The 27,977-nt window shown below is 40.7% G+C and overlaps 1 protein-coding gene across 4 annotated transcripts in view; it reads right to left on the reverse strand.

Annotated features, from left to right (window-relative positions):
* Positions 1-27,977, reverse strand: part of LOC134215441 (paired box protein Pax-1) — a 168,488-nt gene that overhangs the window by 40,548 nt on the left and 99,963 nt on the right. The window contains exon 1 of one of the 4 annotated variants that reach the window (XM_062694651.1): positions 16,429-16,536. The exons of the other annotated variants lie outside the window; for them this stretch is intronic. The gene's annotated coding sequence lies outside the window, so the exon portion shown is untranslated. Of the gene's footprint in view, positions 1-16,428; positions 16,537-27,977 lie in introns of those variants that run through there. 4 annotated transcript variants of the gene reach the window in all.

The raw sequence follows: 27,977 nt of genomic DNA on the forward strand, positions 1-27,977 counted from the left end.
ATTCGATCCAAATCCAATCAAAATCCAATCCAAATCTAATCCAAACCCAATCCAAATTAAAAACTAATCCAATCCAAATCCAAATCCAATCCAAAACAATCCAAATACAATCCAAATCCATTCCAAATCCAATCCAAGTCCAATCCAAATCCAATCTAAATCCAATCCAAATCCAATCAAAATCCAATCCAAATCCAATCCAAATCCAATCCAAATCCAAATCCAATCCAAATCCAATCCAAAGCCAAATCCAATCCAAATCCAATCCAAATCCAATCCAATCTTATCCAAATCCAATTCAATCCAAATTCAATCCAAATCCAATCCAAGTCCAAATCCAGTCCAAATCCAATCCAAATCAAAATCCAATCCAAAACAATTCAAATACAATCCAAATCCAATCCAAATCTTATCCAAATCCAATTCCAATCCAAATTCAATCCAAATCCAATTCAAATCCAATCCAATCTTATCCAAATCCAATTCAATCCAAATCCAATCCAAACCCAATCCAAATCCAATCCAAATCCAATCCAAATCCAATCGAAATCCACATCCAGTCCAAATCCAATCCAAATCCAATCCAAATCCAATCCAAATCCAATCCAAATCCAATCCAAATCCAATCCAAATCCAATCCAAACCAATCCAAACCAATCCAAACCAATTCAAATCTAATTCAAACCAATCCAAACCAATCCAAACCAATCCAACCAATCCAAACCAATCCAAACCAATCCAAACCAATCCAAACCAATCCAAACCAATCCAAACCAATCCAAACCAATCCAAACCAATCCAAACCAATCCAAACCAAACCAATCCAAACCAATCCAAACCAATCCAAACCAATCCAAACCAATCCAAACCAATCCAAACCAATCCAAACCAATCCAAACCAATCCAAACCAATCCAAACCAATCCAAACCAATCCAAACCAATCCAAACCAATCCAAACCAATCCAAACCAATCCAAACCAATCCAAACCAATCCAAACCAATCCAACCAATCCAAACCAATCCAAATGCAATCCAAACCAAATTCAATCCAAACCAATCCAAACCAATCCAAACCAATCCAAACCAATCCAAACCAATCCAAACCAATCCAAACCAATCCAAACCAATCCAAACCAATCCAAACCAATCCAAACCAATCCAAATCCAATCCAAACCAATCCAAGTCCAATCCAAACCAATTCAAACCAATCCAACCAATCCAAACCAATCCAATCCAAACCAATCCAAACCAATCCAAACCAATCCAAACCAATCCAAACCAATCCAAACCAATCCAAACCAATCCAAACCAATCCAAACCAATCCAAACCAATCCAAACCAATCCAATCCAATCCAAATCCAATCCAAATCCAATCCAAATCCAATCCAAATCCAAATCCAATCCAAATCCAAATCCAATCCAAATCCAATCCAAATCCAAATCCAATCCAATCCAAATCCAATCCAATCCAAATCCAAATCCAAATCCAAATCCAATCCAAATTGAAATCGAATCAAAATGCAATCCAAATCCAATCCAAATCTAATCCAAATTGAAATCCAATCAAAATTCAATCCAAATCCCAATCTAATCCAAACCCAATCCAAATTTAAATCTAATCCAATCCAAATCCAATCCAAAACAATCCAAATACAATCCAAATCCAATCCAAATCTAATCCAAATACAATCCAAATCCAATCCAAATCCAATCCGAATTCGATCCAAATCCAATCCAAATCCAATCCAAATCCAATCCAAACCCAAATCTAATCCAAACCCAGTCCAAATTAAAATCTAATCCAATCCAAATCCAATCCAAAACAATCCAAATCCAATCCAAATCTTATACAAATCCAAATCCAATCCAAATCCAATCCAAATCCAATCCAAATCCAAATCCAAATCCAAGCCAAATTGAAATCGAATAAAAATTCAATCCAATTCCAATCCAAATCTAATCCAAATTGAAATCCAATCAAAATCCAATCCAAATCCAATCCTAATTCAAATTCAATCTAAAATGACGCTTAGACGAAATGGCTGTCTGGCAGGAAGGGTAGTTTTGCCGGAAAATGTCATAAAGCCGAACGGGCCATGCGGCAGAAAATGTTGGCTGAAATGCCAATCGACCGAATGTCTTTTTTTCGTGTCGTTTGGTCGAAAACGTCGTTTGGCCGAATCTATCTGATCAACGACCATTTCGGCTAAACGGCAGCTTAGTGTTCATTAAGCACTTCCACAATTGTTAAATGCGAGGTTTCTAAGCCGAGTTACCATTTTTGCATTCCTGGACTTCATCTCATAGCTCCTTTGTTCAATAACAAAACAAAGAATCAATTTGAATTGTTTCTCATGAATGTTATTTTTTCAGCAGTGAGCAAACATGTTAGCAAAATGACGGGACGAGTCAAAATTGAATATAACACACGAACAATGCTGCAAACTCCATTAATGGCCATGGTTGTCCAACCAAACGTAAAAAGATGGAGTCACCGCATCGCCGTGGTGTGGTTAGAGAAAATTATATGCTGATGCCTCATCACAATCATCTCCAATAATAAACGAAAGCGAAGAGGGAATCGGCTGGCCAATAACCCGCCATTCCATCCCAAACATAGCATCTGCATGTTCTCTACACTCCGCCACTGTTTAGAAGAGGTAAACACAAATGGAAAGGGATGGAACGAACGATACAAAAGAGGCGGAAGATTCACCACAAACACACCAAATAGATAGCGCGCAAAGGTGTGGTGTGGAACACGAATGACCGACCATCGCATCGGCAAGGGCGCACCATCAGAGCGATGGTACCAATACAAAGGAAAGGAAAGGTCGCATTTTTTTCGGCGTGCCACTCGCACGGTGGGTTGTTTGTAAACAAACGCAACCATAAAACATTGTTCAACGACGGAACGGCCTACTGCGCGCTTCCCGAAAATCGATTCCCATCTTTCACCGGTTGTTGGGTGGATTGCTCCGATGCTGAGATTCGAGAGGTTTGGAGTGCGAATTCTTCTGGATGCAAAGGTCGAGCCAGGACGAGACTTGGGTCGGGAAGCCTTCGCTGAAAGGAACGCAACGATGCGTGAAGGTTTCTATTCCCCGCCGCTACGCGTAAGGAAAAACAGTCTTAAGACGGATTTGCGTCCGTTGTTCGTCTTCTCGCAGTGGAAAGAATAATCCGCCGAACAATGCTGGAACATGCGAAATTGAACTTTGGGAAAAATAAAATCGGGTGGTTACTCGCCTTAATTTGCACAGAGGGAAATTGGCGAGGCGCGGTGACCTTTGGGATTTTGGACTCGGAACAAGTAATGGAAACATTATGAAATACATTCCACGGCTGCTGGAGATTCATCTAGGCACGTCCGCATTATTCACGCCTAATCTGCTTTGCCGTTGCTTGATCCCGTGTCCGGCCCGTATCAGTTTGTCGGTCAGCTGTCAGACAGCTCATTTATTTCCTAACGCGGCCGCGCCGCGCCCGTCGTTCTTGGTGAGTGTTTTTGTCGATTCTCAATTGATCTCCATCTGCTGCAAGTAATGGCAACATTAAACATGATTTTTTTTCAGAGCTTCCAGAACAGATCCTCCTCTGTCTATCAGTACGGTTGGAGGTTGGCGGTGGTCGAGCTGACAGAGACGGTGAGTTGTTGCTCGTCTTCTGGGATTTGTGTATAATAATCGCGTTGACCCTTGAAACCATTATCGCTCACAGACATTGAAATTAACCGACCGATGCACCGCAAGTATACGCTGCAAAGCAAGCGTTGATAATTCTGCGTCCAGTGCTTGCTGAGATGCAACTCATAGAACGATGGAAAAAATCCATCAATAATCAAATTGTGTTTGCAGAATTTTCTTTGGCGAAATTCTGAATTTTCTGTGGTTTCAAAATGTAACACTGCAAGCATATGATTTATTTCGCCATCCAATTTGATTTCCCTTCTGACTGATTGTCTCGAAAAATATCGCGCCTGCGTTCGCATCTCCCCCCCTCGGTTCCTGGCGGCCGCCGCCATTTTGAATCTCCTGTCATGTCCCTTTTTATCATCGCGCCGCCGTCGTCATCATCATCATCTGGTATTTTTATCCCCTCACTTCTTCCGCCAGCAGTTATTTACACACGCATATTGTTTCACTACAGCCCTTCTACGTTGATTACTGTCGCCGCCAGTCCCTGTAGCTCTTCGCCGAGTGCACATTTTATCGGATCGGTTTATTTTAATCCTTGTTTTGTTTCAAAGTAAGGCTTTTAGCTGTTTTTTCCTGCTTTTTATTATATCTGCGTTGTGTTCGTGTAATCGCCGGGAAGAAGGACGTAAATGTAATCAAATGGTTCCCTGATGCAAACAGTTTTCATCGTGTCGAGCAGCAACAACGGCTGCATTTTCCGCCGTACATTGGAGGAAAAACAGAAAGTGACAGATACAGGCATGGCCTGCTACGAACGAGCTTATTGCCCTAGTGGATATGCATGAGCGACGTGGTTAAATAGTGGAATTACACACCACGGTGGATGGAAATGGTTGGTTTTTATGCCGCCGCCGGGATCGGAACTTTTTACCATTGTTGGCACAGATAGAACAAAATTCCGGTGTGCAATTGACAGGCCCGGAAAAAAAAGCGATGTATTAAATCGACGCGTTTGCGTCAAGGTTGACCGGTTGCAAGACCGCCCGCCATGATAATAGCCAACTGCGGTGAAATGGATTAAATCGATATGGAATTTTATGCAATCGGCAAACGAGGGTGGGAATGAATCCGGAAAGGTGCCAATGGTTTGGAATTAGAAACCTCTTTGGTATGCAATAAAGCTTCTATTTTTAGGCAAGTTACACGAAAACAGAGAAAAAATGCAGAAGATGGCGAGCCTAATCATGGCAGGCTGCGATTGTTCTAGCTTGAAATTAGCTGTCAGCCTAATTTCGGCTCACAAAACGTGATTAATTTGCAGCGGGAGACAAACAATTTCCCACCGCATCGGTCCGTTCTGCCGGCAAACGAACGACGACCGCACTATTTACAAAACAATGGCCCCATCTAGCGGCGCTGAAGCTCAACGTCCTCTAACCTTGCTTTATCGCCGCCAGCGCATAACTACCGCTGCGGCCCGGCTCGTCTTCGTGCGCATCGGTGGTCAGTTTTTTTCTTTACTGAAACAGATCCATCGCTGTACTGCTCGGAATCAGAATCAGAAGAAGTGCTGCCCTGCGACGCATAGGCGTCCACGAGGGTTTGTTCACCGTATTTGAAGCAGTTTAAGATTTAATTTGCATTAGCGAAATACGGAAATGACAGCTCGGAGGAAAATCGTCGAATTTTGGTCTCCATGCAACTTGAATAGGGAGGATTTTTGATTATCTGTTCTTCTTCCGTATTCTTATTTGCACTGAAAACAAATGGGAATAAAACCGGGATGAAAATGTGACCTGAAATTTGTCCAAAATCGAGTGAATGTCGAAACTTGGACGGGAATAATTTTTTTGCTCCCTTCAATTCGGCTTATCATCGATTTAGTCTAAAATACAACATAAAGAATCTCTGCTCCCCGATACTGTGATGAAGGGGTTGTAATTATCAATTCAGCACCATAATCGTCACATGTTGGAAGAGATTGCCCTATATGGGTTGAAAAGCTTGCTAGTAATAAGAACTCTGGATAATTAAAAATGATTTAGTATACTGATGTATGATTTTTATATTTCAGCGTTGATAGACGTTAAAAAGAGTGGCAACCGTGCTAGCTAAAATCCGTTCAAAGCTAAAATCATCGACGTGCTCCAGCGATTGGAGTTAGTCATCGAGCAAATTCACTCAATCACTTCCAACAACGGAGCGAATATGCTTGCCACAGTAAAGCAAATGCTGGAGGAAGATGAGTTCCCCGAACTTGGAATTGGAATCGAAAATCAGTTCAGCATCGTGCGACGCCCACGTCCAGTGTACGGGCTACAGCTGGCGTTGAACAATGTTCTCAAGAATACTGATCCAGCGTCAGGAATAGCACTGATTCTACTACATACTTGGAAAAAATCATCCTCCACCATGGTCTTTTAGTTGAGATGGTAATTATTAAATGATGATGATGATGATGATACCATTCAACGAGCTATCCCTCAGTCCAGTTGTTGTCCCGGCTGTCGTGCTCGACTCGTCGTGTTGTCAAAGCTAGGCGCAAGGCCATACGTGTTCTAAGGAAGCTCAGCACCAACCACCCTCTCAGGCCTTGGCGCCTAAAAAGAAGCACCGGCAGTACAAAATCATCATCAGGGAGGCGAAGTGGAAGGAATTCATCGACAGCATCATTCTACCTGTCTAAGACCTCTAACGAACTGTGGAAGCGGGTAAATGCAATTAGCGGCAGATCGAGAGCTGTTCCCTTTCATCTCGATGAGGTGAACATCGGACCTGGGTGAATACTTTGCCTCCCTGGTAGCCACTTCCCAGTTACTCCTGGATTTCAAAGGACCAATATCACTCATGGTCCACATCTCAGCACTAACCTTATTCCTGCGAGGAGCTGAGAAGGTCGGATCTCGAGCTCATTGCTACACGTTTCCTGAACCATGAAATTCGGTACACATATGGTTACGTCTCCAGCAGAGGCGTGCGATTCGAAGTCTGTGGTACTAAACTGGCCAACTTCGGAAGCCTATCCCCTCAATGCAGCGTTTGTTCCGCAGAAGCTGCAACAATTTTCGTTGCGGCAACACTCCCGACTAACAAACCTAAACACCCCTAAGCACCAAAGACCCGATTTGCTTGGATTCTCGGACATTATTGTAGCGTCAGGGGAAACGTAGTAGCTGACACCCTTGCGTAGAAGCTGTCGTCGGCCAGGACTGGGTACGGGTTTGGAACAGCTTCGGACCGGACCCACAACTTCGGTGGAGGCACTTACTGGTCCTACTGTGATCTTTCCAAAGCAGTTGGGAAGGCTTCTATATGTCGGAGAGTTGAAGTTAACCCTTCCTCCAGGAGTCAAAGTAGTAGACTTGATGTTACGCTTGCATACGTTCCTTGAAATTTTGTTTTGTTTGTGTCTTTATTAAGGAGACTTTCAGCCTTATGCTGGCTCGTCTCCGATACTTGGAGCAACTGGGGTGTGCTGCTAGACGACCAGATTCAATGGCAAAGTTGAATACACTGGTAAGGCAAGATCCATTTGTTATAAACTGCATAATTTGTGGTTTTTCAAGAGCGAACTCTGCAATCCTTTCAGGGTGAGCAGGGTGACTTAGCAGTGAAGAAAATGTTCATGAAATCTAAATCCGAGATTTCAAAATTACCAAACTTTGATTTTTTTCGAAGATTATGCATAAATATTTGTAAATTTCGGGTGAGGCGGAGTTTTATTTTTATAAGCCTCTAAGCCTTTTATAAAGGCTTAAATCGTATTTAGAGGTGTGCAGTTCCAATCTATTCATTATCCTTTGGATGTTTTCAAGAATGTTTTTGATTGTTTAATAATTTGGATTCGATCATTTGTCTATGCTTGTTAATAACTCATTCCAGATTCATTTAACAAAGCTTAAATTTTTCAAACACTGATAAGCAACCCTTCTCACTGGGGGTAGTGGAAATTCGCGGCAAATTTTCAAAATTTCGCGGTTGATCAATTCAGGAAACCTGAAATTTCGCGGTAACTTATTTTTAGAAATAAAAAAAGAATGCAATTAAAATTAAAAAGAAATTTAATTAAATTTAAATTATAGTTTTCAATCAAATGCAACAGTTTTTTTTAACAAAGCAATTAATTAGAAAGTAAATACTTCAGTGCGGATTTGCTCGTTATCTATTGGACGTAGAACGATCACGCTATAATCGAAACAATCGTATCTCCGTTGTGCGGATCAGTAAATTAATTTGACATATTTATTTACTTAAATACTTACTTTGACATAACTTCGTACAAAATAATTATTTTGTCGCTTACCAAGACTTAAGGTTGGTTTAGGGGGGCAAAGAACATTTTCCTTCTCTACCCTGACAAATTCGACTATGGCTTCCTTAAAATGGCATTTTCTCGGATCGAATGAGAAAAATCAACGATCAATGCTGAGTAACTTTTTCTCCAAACTTCACTGTCAATTCGGTAGAATCCTTTCGAGAATTTCAAATGCTTTTGACATGTAAGTCACATTATCCGTTACACATTGTATTTAGGGTAAGGGTGCGACTATTGTTAGCAACCCAAGCCACATTTTTAGAAGTGGCGATATCCCTTAGTGTTCCAGATCTTTCGGAGGACACTTGTTGACCTTCCGGGGTTAATTCCTAGTCACTTCACAGCCTCTGATCTAGCTCTTAAGTTATTATACAAATGGTTAGGAAAAAGTACCATTCTCGGACAAATTTGAAAAAAAAATGTCACTTTTCTGGACGTTTGGCAGTTTCTAGAGGATCATTTACTGCGTACCTAGAGTCAAAGAGTGGTCCTTGTGTTGTTTAAAGATATATCGATGTTTTGTTTCGTTTTGTTTCCAACATACATTCGATTAGAAAAAAGCTTGGTATTGTATGTAATTAATGAAGAATTTTAACTGAAAATCTGACAAATATTGTAAGAAATTTAATAAAAACATCACATTAAATCATTAAATCACACTATAAAAATTATATTTTTTTATTATGTCCTCCTTGAACCAAATGTCCACCATTCAAAAAAAAAAAATCATCTGGTCAGCCTAATTCCGCATGGCGTTCGACTACTCTCTCCAGAATAACATTTCAACAGGGGTTTCGCCTGCTTCGATTGTGCTTACACTGTTGAACGTTCACTGCAGTTTTAACCGTTAGCCGATTATGTCCCGAGCAAACAAATATCGCAACAGTACGACCATTATTGTCAGAATCATTAGACCAGACTCTACATTCTTCTCCTCGCCAATAAAAAACAACAATCAATGGTTTGTGATGTAGCTCACGATACGACGATAGTTTCCCAGATTGTTACGAGCTACAACCAATAGGAGCCTAAATGTGTGGTTCAAAAAGCATAAATCCTTTGCGTTACTAATCCAAAACGATTTGTCGAATGAATTTGATGGTAAACATAATCCCTTAGTTTGCAATGTCCACGTCACGAAACGTATTTTCCTTAAATCGGTAATAACAGCATGTAAAACACCTTGATGCATCAGTGTTTATCGTAGACGTTTTTCAAGTGACCGGCTAGGATGTCATCAGGTAGGCTGAATACTAACGTGCCTACACATCATCTATTTATCGACTTCATATCTCAATATCTCGCATATGATACAATCGATCGGGACCAGCTATGGCAGCTAATGCACGAAAACGGATTTCCGGATAAACTGATACGGTTGATCAAGGCGACGATGGATCGGGTGATGTGCGTAGTTCGAGTTTCAGGGGCATTCTCGAGTCCCTTCGAAACCCGTAGAGGGTTACGGCAAGGTGATGGTCTTTCGTGTCTGCTATTCAACATCGCTTTGGAGGGAGTAATACGAAGGGCAGGGATTGACACGAGTGGTACGATTTTCACGAAGTCCGTCCAGTTATTTGGTTTCGCCGACGACATTGATATCATGGCACGTAACTTTGAGAGGATGGAGGAAGCCTACATCAGACTGAAAAGCGAAGCTAAACGGATTGGACTAGTCATCAACACGTCGAAGACGAAGTACATGATAGGAAGAGGCTCAAGAGAGGTCAATGTGAGCCACCCACCACGAGTTTCTTTCGGTGGTGACGAAATCGAAGTGGTTGAAGAATTCGTGTACTTGGGCTCACTGGTGACCGCCGATAACGATACCAGCAGAGAAATTCGGAGACGCATAGTGGCTGGAAATCGTACGTACTTTGGACTCCGCAAGACGCTCCGATCGAATAGAGTTCGCCGCCGTACCAAACTGACTATCTACAAAACGCTTATAAGACCGGTAGTTCTCTACGGACACGAGACCTGGACGATGCTCGTGGAGGACCAACGCGCACTGGGAGTTTTCGAAAGGTAAGTGTTGCGTACCATCTATGGTGGGTTGCAGATGGCGGACGGTACGTGGAGGAGGCGAATGAACCACGAGTTGCATCAGCTGTTGGGAGAACCATCCATCGTTCACACCGCGAAAATCGGAAGACTGCGGTGGGCCGGGCACGTAGCCAGAATGTCGGACAGTAATCCGGTGAAAATGGTTCTCGACAACGATCCGACGGGAACAAGAAGGCGAGGTGCACAGCGGGCAAGGTGGATCGATCAGGTGGAGGACGACTTGCGGACCCTCCGCAGACTGCGTGGTTGGCGAAGTGCAGCCATGAACCGAGCTGAATGGAGAAGTCTTTTATGTGCAGCACAGGCCACTCCGGCCTTAGTCTGATGATAAATAAACATAGAATCTAGTTTAGAAGTAGTGGCCAAAGCTCATCTGCTGCAGATTCAAACTTACCAGAAAAATCTATATTTGCGTTTATTTTTTTATTTTCTAGAAGTCAATTAGTTGGACAACGCATGTTTTTATTATTTTTCTGCGATTCAGAAGCAATTAAATACAGCTTTTGAACAACAGAAATACAGAATGCGCATCTCATTGTTCATGCATTACTAAATGCGTTCTAGCTAACTTTTCATTTTTATGTTTACCGAACATGCTTTTATTTGCTGTAGATCGACATGTTTGCTTGTCATAGGATAAAAATTATACTAGCATTGTTTTATATTGCGTTACAGAACTCTAACTGTCTCGCGTTTTCCTATCTCGCGCTATGGAACTGTTCCAGACTCGTATTTGTAGGGAAGGGGGCAATATGCCCTAGCTAAGCAAACACAGCTTTATTGACTTATTTGTAACACTATTCATGGGTATTTTTACATTATGCATCAGTTAAACAAGATAGCTAGTTGATGCCATTCAAAATTGTCAAAAATCTCAATCATATTGATAATATTCACATTTCAAAAAGTGGTGATATTATGTTGCCGGAAAACTCATGAGGCGAAACGCCTTTTAGCTGGCAGCTCTAGGGAACAAAGTACCACGCGTCGGCGAATCAGCATTCTAGTATGGATAGTTCGTGGAGACGCAAGTACTTTGTAGGTTATTGCCACTAGGGCGTTTTGCCTCGCCAAAATGTTAGATGTTTCTTCAAAATGTGGAAATTTTCGGTTTTTCCGACCTTCCCATGCACTATTTTGAAACTTTCTTCGCCTATCCTACATAATGTTATATCTAGTTTTGTTACGGACATCTTAAGGACGGTAAATATGAGGAAACCACAAAAGGCGTTTTGCATCGAGGGGCGTTTTGGGGCCTCTTCCCTATCAACAATCGAACTTTAATGTTCCAATTTTGCGCTTCGACACATTTCCGGACTCACATATTTTAATCAAGCGCTACGGAAATGTTCCGGACTCGCATTTTCATTTGGTCGTTTCGGTAGCAACCGGACCCTCCACTTTTTGTCCTGTATTGCGTAAATTTTCCAAACTTGCACTTTTTATTTTTTCACTACGGAACTTTTCCGGACCCGCATTCCTATTTAGTGCTTCCGTAACAACAGGACTCGCATCTTTCAACTTACGCTACGTAACTTTGGCGAACTCGTATTTTCGCTTCGCAGCTTATTATTTTTGAGGTATTGTTTGCAGTCGCTTTAAAAAAATAAAACGACATACTCACAAAAAATATTCTAAAGGCTGCGCCAAATTGTAGAATATTTACGGGAGCTTTTGTCACTTGCTTCTGTTCCGCATGGCGTTTGACTACTCTCTCCAGAATAATATTTTATCTGGGTTTTCGCCTGCTTCGATTGCATTTAGCGGAACGGAGGCCATATGCCCTAGCTAAGCAAACACTGTTTGAATGTCTTAGCTATAACGATTTTCATGGGTATTTTTACCTCATGCAGCAGTTACACAATATAGCGAGCTGATGCCATCTTAAAATTGTAGAAAATCTCAATAATATTGATAATGTTCACGTTTAAAAAAGTGGGAATATTTCGTTGCCGGAAAACTAATAAGGCAAAACAGCTTTTATTTGGCAGTTCTTAGGGAACAAAGCACCACGCGTTGGCGAATCAGCATTAAAGGTTAGTCCAACTAGGGCGTTTGGCCTCGCCAAAATGTTAGATTTTTCCTATCTATTATTCTGATACTTTTTCGCCCAACCGACATAATTTTAGGTATAGTTTTGTTAGTGCCATCTCAAAAACGGTAAATATGAGGAAATACCCAAAGGGGTTTGCCTTGATGTGTGGACCTGATCAAGAATGCATAACAAAATTATAACAAGGGTGTTTTATTACAGAAAATATTGTAACAAAATGTGTTATAAATTTTGCTGGTTAGTTGTTAAAATAACAAAAATTATATCAAAAATACCTCTAGCCGTAACATAATTAAAACAGAGGTTGATACCTTTATATCAACATTATAACAAACGTTGATATAATTTTTCTGTACAAAAATCTACTTTCAAGGTAATTGCCTACATCACGGACAGAAATCTGGTACGCTACCACGCCGGATTTCCATCCATAATGTAGGCAATTAACTTTGTTCCAGCTATGTATTAATATCGAGCAGGTTCAAGTTATACTGAAGGTGATTACCACCGATTTTATTTCCAATGTCTACAAAAAATGTAGGCAATTATTTTGTGAATATATTCATAACTAATGTTGTTATAATTTTGATATGAAATAAAACTGGCCAATGACACATTTTTATCGAATTATCTAATTATAACACACGTTGTTTTAAATAACAACAATTGATAGAATTGAGTTATAATTTTGTTATGCATTCCTGATCGGGGAGGGGAGAAGTTTGACCAGTTAGCCGATTTAGGCCCGAGCAAACAAATTCGGCAACATTACAATTCGACCATTATTGTCACCATAAGAAAAGGAGGTATTTTTGGCCATTATGGCCAATGATGGTATGATAGAAAAGTCCGATCCAATCATATTTTACAAAACCAACGTAATTTGGTCCCTTTTTGGCTTACAATAACCCTGTTTGATACCGATTGAAGCGATGAGGATAGGAACAGTGGGATCGCCAACTTTCTATTGTTAACATTTTGTGGATAAAGAGCGGGCCATTCTCCCCATCTATTTTGGTCAATCTGGGAAATGAGGGCTCGTTTGTATTATTATTTGTACGAACGTTCTTTTGGAAGGAGATTCTTTATTCATCTCTATTCATGGATTCACATAAGTGTTTCTGCTTATGAAACCACCCCACCCATTTTTGGTTCCTCATACAGGAGTTTGATGAAATACAAATAATAATATAATCTTGTTCCAATCGTTTGTCAGATATGGCCAGTGCTATCGGCAGATGCCTTGCTACAATAGATGATAGTATCATCATCATCACAATAACCCTGTTTGATAATGGATAAAATACTTATGGTCATATAAAGGTTAAACGGTATATTCGTGTCACAGACGAATGGACGCAACACAGATTTCCTAAAATGATTAAAAAAGCACTATAAGCTTCTGAGGTTGAAAATTCACTGAGTAAAACTTATAAAACTAAAAAAGGAAGGTAGAAAAGATTCAATTAGCGTCACATTGTAAAATCAACGAAATAGAATTTCATTTATTCTATATTTGATTAAGATTTCTTTCATAATTATAAAAAGTATTGTGGTAAGGAATTATTTAACACACTATTTATCCAACACGTTATGGTTAAATCTATAAATCGCTTCTATCATGTATTAATGTCAAAATTGTTAAATTTGAACCCTTACATTCTCACCGCGTAAGGCTTTTTATATGATAGCTAGTTGTTTCTTAAATTTGGCGCAACGTAAAGACATAACCCTCTCCCTCAACATGTAATGTAAATTGTGTTCGTCGTCAAATTCAATTAAATTGGCATTATTGAGTAACTCAGATGAAAATTAAAAAAAAGAAGTTTATCAAAACAACAGATTAATCCTCCTATCGGTAATGTTGTCTTTCTCGTACATTATTGAAAATGTATTTTGGTCATAACTTTTGAACCCCTTTTGAACGAAAATATCGCAAAGCTGCCCGTTTTCCAAAAAACGTAAAATGTTATTTCTTGGAGGGGCAGTTAGAACACCCTGCACCCACAATCTAAAAAATAAAAACCGCTCTGATTATAAAAATATAGGTGTATTCATCACATTTTACACGCCCAAATCAAAAATTGGCTATTTGGTAGTTTTGGCCACTCCTTTATATGGGGCTGTTCTATTTAGCAACCCTATAACCAGAGACCGGCGGAGTGAAAACTTTCGGATTGGCAGTCGGCTTCTTATGGATGCAAAAAGTGAACAAGTCGAATTGGAACCGCTTGATTGGAAACAAGATGGCGTCTTCGCCGATCTCTTATTCCAGTATTTCTAGTCCTATTGTGCATGGGCCAGACTCTACAGCAGGCTGCACCGATTTAGAGACGTTCGTGACTGGACATGAAAGGAATCGAGAAAACTCCAATTTTTTATACCAGTGTCTCAGCAAAATGGCTAACTTTTACCGAGAATCGCTCAGCCGTACCCCGGTAAACATATTTTTGCCAAGATTTCTGTCAAAATTGCTGAAAATCAGCAAATAATTTACCGAAAATCAGCTAACAAACGTCATTTTTTCCGGAATATCAGTTAGGTAATTTGCTGACGCAGGCTGTGCAGATTTATGCAGAGCTGCAGGAATAAAAACTAAGTGTGTACCTCTATGACACGAGAAGAAGTAAGAAGGCTAATGGCGCTGTAGTCGTTTAAATTATTTTACCAAATTCTGCTCCAACAAGCTTCAATTGGCCATAATTTATACATCATGTTGTGGTGCATGTTTGGTTTTATCACCAACATCGGTTTGATACTTGAAGTACCGGTACTTGAATCAACTATGACAACTATGCAGCCAAGAACGAAGCGCATTGCCAGTGCGATTTGCTGAATACGCTTATGACCGTACTAGCAAGTTCCTAAACTGACAAACTGGAAAACGAGGAAAGGCGAGAACGAGATAAAGCGAATCGAATCAGTCACAATCCATTTGTCCTGTCGCCAGACATTCTAAATACTCGCGGTCTTCTAAGGGCATCTTTAGTAGAGTTATAAATCGTATGGGAGTTAGGAAATGAAATTGAAACTGTAAAAATGCCATCTTCAACAGGCGCTATAGTTTTAAAAATTCGAACAGTTTCGTCGGGTAATTTATAACTGGAATACTGCTCAGTTGTATTTTTGCACGAATTTTCAACAGAATTTACTCGAGTTTTATTCCGTTCAAGAAAATGACGTCATCAGCTACAAAAAATACTATTTCATCGACATCATAACAGTTTAACATTTGAATTGGCCTCGGAAGATTATTTTTTCATTTTCCAGTATAAAACATGTGCCGCTTATAAATGCTACTGAAGATGCATTTCTTGTTCTAAATCTTTTACAGTTATAAAATGTAAAACTCGGGAAATAAATATAACTATAACTGTAACATTACTAAAGATGCCCTTATGCTTGACAAATGGATTGTGAGTGATTCGACTATGCGTCCAATGTGTCCAATACTGAGGGTCGTGGGTTCGAGTCCGATCGAAGGGAAAGTGGTTACCTCCAACAATACATTTTTCGAATCATCATCTTCCACAAAATGTACATATTCACATCTGAGTTTTCATAACATTGTAAACTTGTATTTAATTAATTTTAAGTTTTTAAACCGGGAGCCAAAGGTCCCTTTCCAACTACCCTTTTTACACCAGTGGTACCCCCCTTTCATTCCTGGGCTTTGAGGCGGAAAAAGAGCCACATTCATTCCGAAGCAAATATGTAATCTGTGCCAACTGACATCGCAAGTATCATCATCTGCGGCGTCGTCATCTTAGCCCGGGTGAAAGAACAGTATGTATAGAATTTGTTCAAGTTCTCCGTACAGAGAATGCAATTCTCGGTTGTCTGTCGTTGCTCCGGGCAACGCCGATGATTGCTGCGATGTTCAAGAAAGTTCCTACACTCAGTCAGTAGTGGAGGAATTTATACAAAACAACATTTTTTTCTCAGTGACTGATCAAGAACAAAACGGGAGCAAAAAGAGCACGATCATATGTAATTAAAAATAAAAGATTGCACCCGGACGGCTCGTTCTGGCCGCCCATTCGTATCTCGCTGCGCGCGGTCAGGTTCAACCGGCATTTCGTCAGGCCGGCTCTGCCTGCCCGTTCGAGCCTCATCGATTATCATTATTCCATATAATTATTTGTTTTCACAACTTTTTGTCCGCTGTACGACTTGTTGTCAGTGTTTCGCTCATGAACCATTCAATTTATATTGCCTGCTTAATGTTACATGCGGGCTGATTGGCATCATCATCGTCGAAAACCGAAGGTGGGCGAATGTTGTGGACATAACGGCCCCATAAAGCGGGGAATCTGAAAAACAATAATAAATGGAGCCGCCCTGTCACTTACCCGCTGCATCAGTGATTCGCTTGTAAAACACCGCGCGGCTGCCGTCAGTAATGTGTTTATTTGACAGAGGAATTGGATCGAAGGATGCCGCGCATTAACGCATCAACCGCAACCGCAAGCAATCGAAAACGGTATGCACTTTGTGGGTCCGCGGAAAATGTTTACCAACCTGAAAATACAAACACAGACAGAAAGGGAAAGACAAATGTTAGTCAGTCGGTCGGACACAGAAGTTGACGTAGAATCACAATCGCAAAGTAATCCGCACGCAAAGTTGCGAACTGTCAACGCGCTTCCGCGCGTTGATTGATGACTTCGGAACATTTGGCAAATGATTTTGCATAAAGTTCGAACGATTGATCGAAATCGTTACGACACATGAAGTGAGGTCCCCAATTCAACAAATGCATTTTCTTTCGTTTCGTCGTCGCTTTCGCCTCCGTGGAAAATGAGTAGGCTTAGGATACGTACGTACGCGGGGTGGGAGGTGAAGGATTTCCTGCGGTGTGCGTCATTCAAGTACGAAACGCGGAACGAATGTTCGACGACGGCATGGAGAATTGAGACCGAACGTCAAGGATTTCGGCGATGGATGAGTCTTCGGGTTCTCGGTGCAGGATGGAAGGGAGGCAGTGATTTTTAGCCGCGCGCAGTGTGCGACGGCAATAATTGAAACGGTTCTCCGATGAGAATCGGGGGAGTATGAGAGGACGACGCACTTGACGTTCGCCGGGAATGGATGTCTCGAACGGAGAAGGAGAGGTAGGATATCCCGCAGTAGGCGCAGCAGCATGGCACACTTTGCTCTGAGTCAAGTGTGTAATCGATTTATTTAAAGCAATAATTGCTTCGATTCAAGTATGATTTGGGTGGTACTGACTGAGTGAAGGGGATGACGGATTTGTGTAGGGAAGGATCTTAATTAATCGTTATGAGTCATGTTCGGAAGGGGGCCTCCATATATATTTTTGAAATCCTTGTACTGCCCATGAATGCATAAATGTTCCATGTTGATAAGAAATCAAACTAACTGTTATGCGTTTTCGGGCAGTTCAATGGTTTTTGACAAAAAGTTTTTGATTTTGAATTATATTTCAATTATCAAATCCGATGATTTTCCCAACAATATGAAAAAGAAACAATTAGGGTAAGTGTACCGGTTTTGGTGACCTTAGTGCCTAATTTGACCAAGCCTATAAATGCATATTTTCCAAAAAAAATATCGTTCAGATTCAACAGTGAAGAAGCGTGAGGGATCTATCTCCTGTTATTTTCGGAGTCATGCAAAAAACTGGCCAAACTAGGAATATGGCCAAAACTGGCACAGCTCACCTATTTATATTATTGCAGAAAAAGGGCAAGTCCAGTAGGGCTAGCAAACGTCGTGAAATTAAGTAACGCGTATAGGCTGGTAGGAGGGAGGATTTCTTTTAAATAATTCATATTTACAAAAAGTGTAGCATAGAAGTAAGGAAGCGTTTCGCAAATCCAAATATCTGCAATTCGTAAAAAAAGAATTTTTCAATCAAATTCAAACTCTAATCCAGAAGAGTGCCAAGTCAACTGAAATCCAAACTCAAAACAACTTCGATCCAAGAAGAGTTCAAACCCATTCTAACCAAACAAAATCCAACCCAAACCAAAATAAAACCCAAGTCCAATCCAAATACAATCAAAATTCGATCCGATTCCGGAACAAATCCAATCCAAATACAATAAAAATCCAACTCGAATCCAATCCAATCCAAACCCAATCCAAATCCAATCCAAACCCAATCTAAAGCCAATTCGAATCAAAATCCAATCCGAATCCAATCCAAATCCAATCCAAATCCAATCCAAATCCAATCCAAATCCAACCCAAATCCAATCCAAATCCAATCCAAATCCAATCCAAATCCAATCCAAATCCAATCCAAATCCAATCCAAATACAATCCAAATCCAATCCAAACCAATCCAAATCCAATCCAAATCCAATCCAAACCAATCCAAACCAATCCAAACCAATCCAAACCAATCCAAACCAATCCAAACCAATCCAAACCAACCAAACCAATCCAAACCAATCCAAACCAATCCAAACCAATCCAAACCAATCCAAACCAATCCAAACCAATCCAAACCAATCCAAACCAATCCAAACCAATCCAAACCAATCCAAACCAAACCAATCCAAACCAATCCAAACCAACCAAACCAACCAAACCAATCCAAACCAATCCAAATCAACCAAACCAATCCAAACCAATCCAAACCAATCCAAATCCAATCCAAACCAATCCAAACCAACCAAACCAATCCAAACCAATCCAAACCAATCCAAACCAATCCAAACCAATCCAAACCAACCAAACCAATCCAAACCAATCCAAACCAATCCAAACCAATCCAAACCAATCCAAACCAATCCAAACCAATCCAAACCAATCCAAACCAACCAAACCAATCCAAACCAATCCAAACCAACCAAACCAATCCAAACCAACCAAACCAATCCAAACCAATCCAAACCAATCCAAACCAATCCAAACCAACCAAACCAATCCAAACCAATCCAAACCAATCCAAACCAACCAAACCAATCCAAACCAATCCAAACCAATCCAAACCAATCCAAACCAATCCAAACCAATCCAAACCAATCCAAACCAATCCAAACCAATCCAAACCAATCCAAACCAATCCAAACCAATCCAAACCAATCCAAACCAATCCAAACCAACCAAACCAATCCAAACCAATCCAAACCAATCCAAACCAATCCAAACCAATCCAAACCAATCCAAACCAATCCAAACCAATCCAAACCAATCCAAACCAATCCAAACCAATCCGAACCAATCCAAACCAATCCAAACCAATCCAAACCAATCCAAACCAACCAAACCAATCCAAACCAATCCAAACCAATCCAACCAATCCAAACCAATCCAAACCAACCAATCCAAACCAACCAAACCAATCCAAACCAATCCAACCAATCCAAACCAATCCATATCCGAATCCAATCCAAATTCAACCCAAAACCAACCCAAATCCAACCCAATCCAATCCAAACCCCATCCCAAACCAATCCAAACCAATCCAAACCAATCCAAACCAATCCAAACCAATCCAAACCAATCCAAACCAATCCAAACCAATCCAAACCAATCCAAACCAAACCAAACCAATTCAAACCAATCCAAACCAATCGAAACCAATCCAAACCAATCCAAATTCAATCTAAACCAATCCAAACCAATCCAAACCAAACCAATCCAAATCAAACCAAATCCAATCCAAACCAAACCAAACCAATCCAAACCAATCCAAATCAAAACGAACCAAACGAAACCAATCCAAACCAACCCAAACCAATCCAAATCCAATCCAAACCAATCCAATCCAATCCAAACCAATCCAATCCAAACCAAACCAAACCAATCCAAACCAATCCAAATCAAAACGAAACCAAACGAACCAATCCAAACCAATCCAAATCAAATCCTAATCCTAATCCAAACCAATCAAAATTCAATCCAAACCAATCCAAACCAATCCAAACCAAACCAAACCAATTCAAACCAATCCAAACCAATCGAACCAATCCAAACCAATCCAAATTCAATCCAAGTCCAATCCAAACCATTCCAAACCAATCCAACCAATCTTAATCCAATCCAAACCAATCCAAACCAAACCAATCCAAACCAATCCAAACCAATCCAACCAAACCAAATCCAATCCAAACCAATCCAAACCAAACGAACCAATCCAAATCTAATCCAAACCAAACCAAATCCAATCCAAACCAATCAAAACCAATCCAAATTCAAACCAAACCAATCTAAACCAATCCAAACCAATCCAAACCGAATCCAATCCATATCCAACCCAAATCCAATCCAAATCCAAATCCAATCCAAATCCAATCCAAATCCAATCCAAATCCAATCCAAATCCAAACCAAATCCAAACCAAATCCAATCCAAATCCATTCCAAAACCAATCCAACTCCTATCCAAATCCAATCCTAATTCAAATCCAATCCAAATCTAATTCAAATCTAATCCAAATCCAATCCAAATCCAATCCAAATTCAATCCAAATCCAATCCAATTCCAATCCAAATCCAATCCAAAAACAATCCAAATCCAATCCAAATCCAATCCAAATCCAATCCAAATCCAATCCAAATCCAATCCAAATCCAATCCAAATCCAATCCAAATCCAATCCAAATCCAATCCAAATCCAATCCAAACCAATCCAAACCAATCCAAACCAATCCAAACCAATCCAAACCAATCCAAACCAATCCAAACCAATCCAAACCAATCCAAACCAATCCAAACCAATCCAAACCAATCCAAACCAATCCAAACCAAACCAATCCAAACCAATCCAAACCAATCCAAACCAATCCAAACCAATCCAAACCAAACCAATCCAAACCAATCCAAACCAATCCAAACCAATCCAAACCAATCCAAACCAACCAAACCAACCAAACCAATCCAAACCAAACCAATCCAAACCAATCCAAACCAATCCAAACCAATCCAAACCAATCCAAACCAATCCAAACCAATCCAAACCAATCCAAACCAATCCAAACCAACCAAACCAATCCAACCAATCCAAACCAATCCAAACCAATCCAAACCAATCCAAACCAATCCAAACCAATCCAAATCAATCCAAACCAATCCAAACCAATCCAAACCAATCCAAATCCAATCCAAATCCAATCCAAATTGAATCCAAATCCAATCCAAATCCAAATCCAATCCAAATTCAAATCCAATCCAATTCCAATACAAATCCAATCCAAATCCAATCCAAATCCAACCCAAATCCAATCCAAATCCAATCCAAATCCAATCCAAATCCAATCCAATCCAAATCCAATCCAAACCCAATCCAAATCCAATCCAAATTCAATCCAAATTCAATCCAAATCCAAATCCAATCCAAATGCAATCTAAATCCAATCAAAATCCAATCAAAATCCAATCCAATCCAAATCCAATCCAAATCCAATTCAAATCCAATCCAAATCCAATCCAAATTCAATCCAAATCCAATCCAAATCCAATCCAAATACAATCCAAATCCAATCCAAATTCAATCGAAATCCGATCACAACCCAAATCTATATAACAACATCTTTTATTAAGTAGATGACAGTTGGTTTAGTTGCATTAAAAAATTCTGTCAATTTGACGTATTCTTGGCTTATTTTTGCGATGAACAAGCGATTTTGATGCGAAATTTCGCTTGCTCCGACGCCATTTTGATAACAGAACCAAACTTACAATCGAATCAGAAGAACTAAAGAAACTAAAAAAGACTAAAGAAAAAAAAAATCAATTTGAAGTCGTCGTCTTTATGAGAAAGAAAATGATTTTTTCATGTTTTAATTTTTTTTTTCGGAAACGGGGAAAATTGATGAAATATTTTTGTTTTCCATTAATGAAATGGAACAGTTACCCCAATTAAGAACGACTTGACCAGAAATTTTAGGTCATTTGCTATTGAAATCGGGTACTCCACAGTGTCTAATTGGATGTAGAAGAAGAAGCGGCTCCCGACAGCAACGGTACGCATCACGATTTGTTTGACACACCAAAGTATGCCGCGACTTTCCTTTCCGTTCACCGCAATCGCGGCATTTCATTCACCGGGGTCCGGATTCCTCCGATTTTATCCACGCACTCGTCCGTCGTCGTCGTCGTCTTGCCTGGATGATGTGCTGCTTGCTGTTGATTATTCAGTTCACTGGACCTGGACGCGGCGCGGTGAGCAAACCGAAGCTAAATGGTGTTTACTCTCGTGTGTGCCGGGCTGACCATCTTCACGGAACGCGCAGGTTTGTTTTGTTCTTCCGTTTCTTTTAATTTTATTTTTTTTTGTGTGTATTGTTTTCGAGATGATCGAACATCTCACGTTGGTGCTTCTGGGAATGGGGTGGGGTGGCAGCAGAACAAAAATTATTTCGCCAAGTGTTAATTGCCCAACAACGATCTCGACTGGCCTGGGTGTGGTGGTGGCTTAAGGTGAGGATCGCGGTCGTTGGTCATGTGATCGACGCGGCGCGCGGCAACGGTTGCATGCTCGCACACGCAGCCGCACTGCTGTCAAATGTCGCACTTTTGGTACGCGTCATTAAAATTCTTAGATCATTATGGTACGAGTACTAATTGGGTCCAGCGTTGGACCAGTAGCACACAGTGCGGTGCGGCGCTGCACTCGCTGTCCAGTTGCACTGCCTCCGATCCCGTCCATGGCAACAGTACTCTGGAGCGAAGTAGGCACCGACCTGAGTTCTGTGACTGCGTGCTTCGAAACAGTGAAACAAAACGTTCCTTTGACGTTTCCATGGTTGGCGGTCCCCGTTCTGAATGCAACTATTTAATTTTGTCAACGCATGCTGCGTGCTGCGAGCCAGAGTCACCAAACGTCAACCGCCGTCGACGACGACATGCGATGCATCCAAGCAAATTGAATGCAAATTTGGCATGAAATAAGATTTTTGCGGTTTTGCATTATAATTAACTTTTAATTAAACACACCGACAACACGTGTTCCGTTCGCAGCGATTGGATGCTTTGAAAAGTGAAAATTGGGCGGCTCCGCTTCGGTTGCCAAAATATTGTCACCGGTTTGTCATCGCCGCCGTCGGTTGGCGATCATCATCCACACGCGTCACGTCACGATCGCGCCCGTATTGTTGTTCTAGATCGACATTTTCTCATTTAGCGGTCAGCTAATGACTCGTGAGATCGAATTTCGGCGCCAATTCCATTGTGTCTGCGATTGCTCCTCGTGCAGTGCGCCAACCAACAAGTGTCCCGATTTGACACAGTTCTTCATTGTATCATTGGATTTCTGTCTTGCTGGCAGGCGTACAATGCTGTAATTCTCGCGTAAAGCCAGTCCGAATCGGTGAACTATCAACCATAACGCATTACTTTTTAGAAAAGTTTAACCCGAACGGGACAACAACGGTGTGGGTTCATTGGAGAAAAAGCACGCATCGAATCCGATTCGGCACGGTGAATTTATCCGGCCCTCGCGAGAAAACTAACGCGTGTCCCAACTGGATTCGCCGAGACGGTGAATCAGGCGGGTCCACACAGTGGCGGGTATTCGATGAATTCTTGACTCGAAATACTAAACATTAGTAATTTCTTCAAGGTCTATACAGTGCTGAAATCATCCTTTATTTAAATTTCATATCATTGACAAATTTTTGAAGATTTTTTTTCGGCCACTGTGATACACTCGGCGCAGAAGTGTGAAAATTCACATCGCCTACGTGGATCGGGTGCGACCGCCTGCCATCCCACACTCTGCCCATTCCCTCTCACCCATCGGCATCGCCAGTACCGGAAAAATGAACTAAGCAAGCGTGAAGCGGTGAAACTGCTCTCCTGTAAAATTTTTCCCGTTCCGAAAGGATCCTTTCTCGCGAAATGGAAAGGGGAAAGCAATTTCCAGCGTAAATTTACTACACTCTCGAACGCACCGGGAAGATTATTACAGCAGAAATAATAATTTACACTCGAAAGTACCTCGGAAAACGCACCGGGAGAAGCAGCAGCAGCACTTGACTCGAGTGGTTTTTCCGAACCCCTTGTTCTTCCTGCGGTGATTACTATCTCTGTGTCGTCCCTTTGCGCTCAACGAATCGCTACTCGTCGGGTCGTTTCGCATTGGAACCGGTTTCCATTATCTACCGTCCTCATCATCATCATCAGCATCTTTGCCGTTCATCGTCCCTCTGTAGCAGATTATTATTTTCAAATAAAACTGAAACACTCGAAAGTCGAGAGCATAATCATATTTGGGCTGATAATGTGCCTCCGTATGTCGTTCAAGTGAACGCACTTTGCTTTATCGGATATCAGATAAGAGAACAAGAGTCTGGGGAGTGCGTCCGTAGCTTGTTTTGGATATTAGCGACCTTCTGTCGCTGCGGATAGATTTTGTTTGCTTTGTAATTGATTTATCTGGAATGGATGGGGATAACAAATCGCAGGAGCAGGAGAACATCATTTTTTTTTTAGAAAATCAGGCCATATAGACCATTAGTTGAACGGCAAACTGAATAATAGTAAGAACACTCGCGTTGAGAATTTTGGATAAAAATTCTATCATTTTGATTCGTTGAACGAATGTTTTACCAGTGAATATTGGTGCCAGAAAATAGACTAATTTGTCAAACAGATGGTCGAATACTTAATTCGTAATGCAATTCTCAACTAACTCGAGGAGTTTTGTCATAGTTTTTTTTTTTAATAAAAAGGGCAGCTTGAAGGTAACAGGAAGAAGCCGCCATTACCGTACATGAATAATTGGAAAGAAACTTTGGAAATAATCCTTTTCGCGCATACAAAACTTCCCTGTTTGAAATATTTGAATACTTTAAATAATTTTTAAAAATTTTTGCAGTCGTTGCAGTCTTGTTACGCAGTAGAAACACATTCCCTTAATCGACGGAAATTGATATGAAATTAAAATCCAGAAAATGTGTCAGTCTTCTTGAGGGTTGCCAGTTTCCTGAAGTTTTGTGGTAAATAAAAACAAACTCCACACAGTTCTCTCAAATCTATCAAAAACCTATAATCAGGTTTGTATTTCAATATGTGTAGGTTTTTCAATCAATTATAATTAGGGATGTTAATACATAGATCTGGAACATGACATCGAAACACTTTAATTTCTAGAAGAAATGGCGGTATTGACTCATCCTCTGGTAAAAACTTTCTGCAAGGTCTCAACAGCAAGGTGGCGATAAAGGCGGACATTGCTAAAAAGATCAACACCCATCGAAAGATTGTGTATCAATGTCGACTTTTCAAAAGCGGTTGAAAACGTGTCTCATGCACTGGCGATAGAAAAACTTGACCGACTTGACTCACCTACTTGGATTATTCGGTGATTTAAATCGTACTTATTCTCTTGCAAGCAGTGGTGCGAATTCTCAGTCTCAGTGACTGAAATTTGTTGGATATTGATACCATTTCCTCTTCACACTCACTTCCTAGCAGTGAAAACTGAAAATGATTAGCAGCAACAATCAAAGATAAAGTAAACAAAAGACCTATCTTCTCATTGCACACGCAGCCCGCAGTGACAGTTCATTCAGTTCACTCGCTGCTGCGTGAATGCGACGGCCCTATATAAATGCATGGGTGAATACCATCACTTGAAAGACAATGACAGGAAACTTGTGCCGAATGATCATCAGCTTCAGCCCGCTGTTGGCAAACCGAGTTTGCTAAGTTACTCCTACTTTGCCTTGCTGACTGAAAGGCACCGTCATAGGCAAAGAGGAGCAGAGAAAAACAAAAGAATCACACTCAGCAGGCATTGTTGATAAATTGCACCACTGCTTGCAAGGCTCTCGTCAAAATATAAGGCGGCAAGTCCGAGCTGCCTATGACATGCCCTCTGGAGTACCACAGGGCGGTAATTTTTGTGTTAATGACCTGTGCAATACCCTGAACTGAAGTCGAGTGAAGTACGAGACACTGAAGACGGCCTTACTGTTGAGGTCGAAATACGTATCTGTCAAGATACAATTAAGTGGTGGAATTCAATGGGATTGTATAAACTCGTCTTATGACAGGTGAGAACATTCCACTAAAAAGCTCAAAATAATTTTCTTATCTGTAATACTGCTTTATGCGGACGACCTGAAAATTTTCCGTACCATAAAATCGCTGGTAGATTACTGTGCTTTGCAAACTGATATTGAATATGTTTCCAACTGGTGTAAGACCAAAGGAATGCATATGAATTCTTATTATTTATGTGTGCAGAAGAATTCGAATTCGTTTTTTCTTTTCGAGCTAGAAAAATCGGGCACCGTTGTACCCCAGTAAATTTAAAAATTGAATCTCGGCAGAAAATTTCGTTTGTTACTGGTTTTCAGCAAAATATTTACCGTAGCTCAGCAACCGAAACGTCACTTTTTTCTGAGATTTTGGCTGAGATTTCTGAGCTATGTGCTGAACCACAGCGGTGCTCACCTCGGGAAAATAAACAAAAAAATGCTGAGATCACGGCAAAAATTAGTGTGTATATGTCTCAAACATTAACGAATAGGCTTGAATATTTCTGTTGAAAGGCTTCGGCTGTTTTCTACAGGGTTAAAGAAATGTATTAGTTTTCGACAATCAATAGTGTGAAATTGTTTCAATTTTGTTTAAATAGTTTGCACGTTGAATAATAAAAGTTCGACGGGATGATCCCTGATTTGCAGCATTATGATCAACTCACTGAGATGTTTGGTGGCATCTACTATAAAGGCCAAGCACTCACCCATACAGTATCATGCAGCTTGGGCATTGGTACTCTGCTTCCATTTTCGTCAACATAATTTGGCATAAATGGTTGTTAAGTTTCCTCGCGTGGGTAATGTTGATTTTCTTAATAACGAGCGTTTCTTCAGCACGAATCAGATCATAGATGACTTTGTTCGGAAAACTACCGCAATTCGTCCGCCACATTAATAAAACGAAAACATCGACGAAGAGAAGTCGACCAATGCAGTTACGCCCCTATAATTCTAAGCGCGAGAATTGCTTAGATTTTCAAGTGTCACAGTGCCCGTGTTCTTTCCCGTCATTGCCGGAGCTCTATCAGTTGTTGGGCCTTAGTTTTCAAAGAAGAGTTCAAGCTCCTTCATACAGGTCTTAACAGCTTTCCTCTGGTCTATACCTGTGGTAGTCGTTTCCTGTTGATTAGCATCAATTCCTCTTATGAATGCCTTGTTTTTGCATTCAGTATTTTCAGCGATTGTGAGCATGTGAATTCAGAAGCAGAAGGCTTTTTCACAAAACGCAGTTTTCAAGTCTTCTGTACGAACTCTAACTCTTTGCCGTACTTCACGACAATCTAATGAATGAAGGAGATTTTTTTTAAGAGCATGCCATATCAACAACAGCCGATATGCATTCCCTAACAAGTTCTCCGTCCTGGAAAGTTACATCCATATTGCCAAAATCTAAATAACAGCAAAACTGGCCCGTGATGCATTATTCTTGCCCAGATTTAATTCTTTTAATTAGTAATAACCTACATTATGTAATAATAAATAATAAGAAGGAACTTCTCGAGCCAGATAGATATGCTTCCGAGCCTGATATTAAATATTTTTTCTAACACGCCGCGGGCCACAAAAATAGAGCACAGGACCGCATCGGGCCCGCGGGCCGTGCGTTGGGCTGCCCTGCTTCAGAGGGTTACATCGATCAAATATCTTGGAATCGTTCTCGACAGTTCGATGCTGTCCATGCTCTCAAATCGCTGTATTGTGCATTAATTCGTACCATATTCGTGTATGAAGTACAAATCTGGGCTCCGTTTGTCCGCGTCGATAGAATGCAGAAATGATTCATCAACTACGCTTTGCACCGCTTGCCATAGTAAGATCCAGCCAACCTTCCTTCATACCAAAATTGCGGGGAAGAGTCGGCCATTTGACCAAATGCCACTAGGTCGAACAAAACATTAGACCGAAACTGTTAGCAAATCTAAGTCGTGCGGTTAGATG

The sequence above is a fragment of the Armigeres subalbatus genome, chromosome 1 (assembly GCF_024139115.2).
Source record: "Armigeres subalbatus isolate Guangzhou_Male chromosome 1, GZ_Asu_2, whole genome shotgun sequence".
Lineage (NCBI taxonomy): Eukaryota > Metazoa > Arthropoda > Insecta > Diptera > Culicidae > Armigeres > Armigeres subalbatus.